This window comes from Lissotriton vulgaris, unplaced genomic scaffold, assembly GCF_964263255.1.
Source record: "Lissotriton vulgaris unplaced genomic scaffold, aLisVul1.2 SCAFFOLD_1253, whole genome shotgun sequence".
Lineage (NCBI taxonomy): Eukaryota > Metazoa > Chordata > Amphibia > Caudata > Salamandridae > Lissotriton > Lissotriton vulgaris.
In genome coordinates this window covers 39,561-44,505 of record NW_028244123.1, presented here as the reverse complement: position 1 = coordinate 44,505, position 4,945 = coordinate 39,561, and positions in this window count along the sequence as shown.

The window sequence follows — 4,945 nt, the reverse complement described above, 5'->3', positions numbered from 1 at the left end:
GTGGCCAGGGTTGGTCCTTGCACCATTCTAGGTAAATTTAATCTGTGTGGTATGTCCTTGTACCGTTTTCCTCTCTTACCCTTCCCAAGTACTAATGTCTAAAAGTAATCTCGTAAATTGTCTAAAGATCTTTGCTTTGATCATTATTTTCCTACTTGAAAAGTCTTTGACCACTCTTGTTTGGAACTTGATTCCCAAAATATTGCATAGATAAAGTGTTTACAACTTTCTCGAGTCTGTGGTTATTTCATGAAGGTAAATGTTATTCTCTACCTTCTCTACAAGGGAATTATTCTAACTCCCTTGATCCTTAGTACTTAGAGCACAGGTGACAAGGATTGGTAAGTCATGGTGTACAGGTATAAGTCTTAAAACTAGTGAATAAAATTCTGATAGGCAGGAAGTCAAAGTGGATTACTAGTTCAAAGAGTGAATGTTTATGGGCCAAGGTGAGTATGGCAAACTGAGCTGGTAATCCCGCGCCATCACTGCACAAGGCAGCGTATATGAAAAGCAAAAACGTGGAGAAATAAAGCATTTCTCCTCGTTTCGCCAAGTTAAGACCAGGGTTTCCCACTGTCCACCTCTTTCATGCTAAGCATAGCACGAAACTGGCGGATGTAGACAAAGGTTTGGCGTTTCCTAACTTGTATGTACGGAGGAGCAGATTTGCATAATTGTTATATTGTATGCACATCAGACAGACTGCGAGCAAAGCCTGTTAGCAACAGAAGGACTGGAGCTGCGCTTCCTCCCCTGACCTCCAATACAACTGCGATCTGCAAGCAGAACAAGCACATCTAACATATTATGTTGTTTTAATCAAATGTTTAGATATTGCAAAGAGTGGCCAATCCACATTCAGTGTGGTGGATGGTCCCAGGGCCTCAGCTGAAGGAACAGACAAGCTCCCTATTGTATCAAAGCGCTTCCATTACGAGGAACATATGCCAACGAAGCATTTTACTTCAATTCTACAAAACGCTTACTTTGCTAATCCCTACAATGGTTTAATTATCCCCTTGCTATCTGTTGATGCTAGACGCTATCTCTTACCAAATTAGCTAATATTCTTTAAGCATGTTAATTGATGATAAGCATTAATAGCTCTTTTTAAAGACACTGAAGCTCGAATTTTCATTTTACTGGGGAAGCAGAATATTTATAAGAGAAAGCACACTGCGGATTGCCTGCCAGGCCACACAGTCGACCCTAGGGCTTTGTCACAAGAGCGCACATGCCTGTGTTTGGTGAAAAATATAGTCTTTCAGGAAATGCAGTTTATGTGGATGATCATGAGAGGCATGCAGACATCCTGATATGGGTAAAATATCCATTAGATGCTGTAAACCTGAAGCATAGGAGGACATTGGAAGAAGTGGAGAAGTGTGGCTCAATGGTTAGAGTGGCAGACCCTGATGCAGAGGTCTGGCCTGGGACCAGGGTTCAATTCCCCTCATCGGCGGGTCTTGGGCTCAAAAAATTCCACGGACCTGATAATTCTTGCCTTGATGCCTATTCCAATCATGGAGTCCCACTCTGCAACTCTGGGCAATAGCTTGCTTAATCTCCACAAGGGCCCTCACAACGCTAAGGATGCCTGGCTTCCACCTTGGGGGTGCCCAGGAGTGGACACCTCACAGGGGAAGCCAGGATGGGTTCCACAGCGGTGTTCATACAAGCTCCTTGAGACCCTTGCGGGAGAGTAGTGTGCTATACAAGTATCAATTTACAAGAAGGACGAAACAAACAATCATTGCATTTCATGTATTATATGTTGGAATAACATGTGGTGTAGGAAGAAAATGTACAAGCACTTAAGATGGAAACTAAATTCAGAATCGAGGTTTTCAGGCAAACATGGTAGTCACATGCATGGTGTAGATGCAAGCACAGCACAGTGCTGCAGCTTTTAGTCAAATGCACCATTATAGTAGTGCATCCAGTTCTCTAATGTAGCAGCAGACCCAGCTCTACTGAATGTTGTAGTAGGGGCCCAGCTCTATGTTGTAAGATCAAACCCAGCTTTCTGTTGTAGTGTTGGACCCAGTACTCTGTTGTAGTGTTTGTACTGCTGAATATCGTCCCCCAGAATATCCTGATATTGTGGTACAAAATTATCAGTGACAGAATATCAAGGGACTAAATATCAAAAGATGAGTGCATATAGCGAAGTATAGAATTACTGGACATCATTACAATGCTGGTTGGTGGGACCGTCACCCGCTATTGTGGCGGTCAAGAGACTGCCGAAAAGCATGCGGTGGTCTGACAGCCGTATCACAATGCAACTGCTGGGCTGGTGATCAGCAACATGTCGGGGCATGATGTGGCCATGGTAAAGGGCTACAGCACATTCCAAAGCCATGTAGCACCTCCTGCACGTCTGTGCACCATGTGCCATGCACCATGTTGTGCATGGCACACAGTGCACGGGGGTGAGTGGAGGCACTACATGTGATTCCAGGGCCCTTTTTCAGTGGCCTACAAGGTCAAGGGGCCCCGTTTGGGGACCCCCATATCTCTTTGCAACAACCTTTTCATGGCAGGATTCCCACCATGAAAAGGCTGTTAGAAAGGGTTATTGTAATCCTGATGACGGTGTTTGCCTCAGCACCGCTGCCATTCAGGTAGGGTGCTCTGACCACCGCCCGTCAGAATCCATGATCCTGGCGGAGCCGGCCATCCTGCTTCCAACAGCTTAGGGTCCGACCGCCACCATTCTAATCAGGCCCACTATTCCTAACTCAACTTCTAGATACACTGAAGATATATATACTATGTAGGTACATATATGTGGAGTCAGGTATAGAAATTCTAAACTTTACCAATTGATATATTTTTCCAATATTGTGTCCTCAATATTGTGTCTCATCGATAATCTGGGGTCGATATTTAGGGTGCAGACCACTGTAACAGTAGTACCCACCTCTTTTTCATAGCAGCAGATCTATCTCTTCTGTGTTTTAGCAGCAGTCTCATTGCTATTTCATAACAGCAGGTTCTGAGGTATCTTCTTGCAGAGGACCTACCTTTCTTTGCAGCAGCATGTGCTGAACTGTCTATGGCAGGGGACTAAGCTCTTTGGAATGGCATCAGATCTGGCTCTTTGTTGTAGCGGCAGGACCCAATTCTAAGCTGTTGCACAAGACGCTGCTCTGCACTGTAGAAGAATACCCAGATCTATACTGTAGCAGCAGACCCAGCTCTACGCGGAAGCAGCAAGTCAAGTTCTGACCAGCCCTGCCTCTGTATGGTAATAACCAAAGCCAGATCTGAATTGTAGCAGCAGGTCCTAGTAGTTTTTCAGACATGGTGCCATCACTATGACGTAATTCCAGATACGAGTATTCGATATATGGAGCAGGACCCTGCTCCAAGGTGTATTAGCAGGCCCTGAGACACCTTCATTTAGCAGTGAACTGAGTTTTTGTAGTAGCAAACTCCTATGTTGTGGCATCTGATCCTGCTCAGTCTTGGGATGTGGAACCAGGTCTATGCTGTAAATGGTGGATCCAGCAGTGATGAATGCAGACCCAGGTCATCAAACTTTATTTTAACAGGGGTGAAGATGTCACCAGTAGTGGGAGGATGACACAAACTATGTTAAGCGCTTCAAGACAGAGGTTAGAGGGCATGTGGCAAGTGTGAGGAGCGGTAGGGGGCAAATGTAACGCACAATATGATTTTACATCCAGTATGATTGCTCAAAATTGTGTAGGATTTAAAAACTAATTCAAAGGGGTCAGAGTTGCACAATCATGGCATTTGCGGGAATGCAATGAATCTTGATGCATTTATAACTACTTGAGACGGTAACCAGGTTAAACCATCGTAAGCTATTAACATTTCTAAAGACATCCACTACAACAGGCTAAAAGCAGTTGCTCATTTATCCCATTTATACAGTAGTACTTCCATCCTAAAAGTTTTTTGCTATGTTTCTGGCCCAATGTCTGAATAAATGTTGGTAAATTGCATCTGTTCTATCACTGCAAGTGTCTAGCTCCTTGCTGGGGCACAGACACATACGTCTAAGATCCAGCAAAGAGCCAGAGGCTTTTGTATTTTGATTTGGCCAAAACAAAGTTAGAACAGTATTTGACTCCTTGCTGGCACACTGACACATCTGTAACCCAGCAAGGAGCCAGACATGGATTTCTTTTCAGGGTGCGAAAAAACCCTGTGAGGAGCATCAGGCTCTTTGACGAGGCACAGACAGACACGTCTGTGCCCCAGCAACAAGCCACACAGCTTCCAGCACAACCAGGGCCCATTTCGTCTGTTATATTCTTTCAGTCTCAGACATGTATAGCGTTTGTAGTTTGTTCAAAAGCCCACAACACTCAGAGCCATCAAACGAGCTGTGGTTTACAATGTTTTTTTACTGTGTACTGCATGCATTAATTGATAATGAAAATTATAATGATTACTAATTTGGGGTGAATAAAGCAATTGTATTTTTTAAATATGCTTAACAATCCGAATTTCGGGATCGCAAGTATTTTGAATAATTGTGAATTCTGGATAAAACCATAAAGTAGTTTTTCGAAAATGTGTAAATATGAAACATAATTGGTTGTAGTATGTTTCTATAGAGTTTAGGGGTGATACTTGTGACTAAACAACAGGTCTCCAGGACCAGCATTTTGTTCTGTTTCAAAGTTCCAAAATGCACTTTACCAGTTTATCATGTGTGGACACAACGAACCATAAAAACCCCACATATGTCTAGTTTTTCCATACTCATAAACCCAGAGGAACGTGGATCGTGGTCCAGCATTGTCAGAGGTAAATTCCTGTGCATTGGAGACTGTATGTGTTGGACTTGGCCCTTCTGGCAGGTTCACCCCTAAACTTTTTGGTTTGTGAATGTGAATTGGTGGTAGTGATTTTTGGTTTCTGCGCACTTTCACCGTGTCCCAGTGGAAAGTGCGCGCGCACT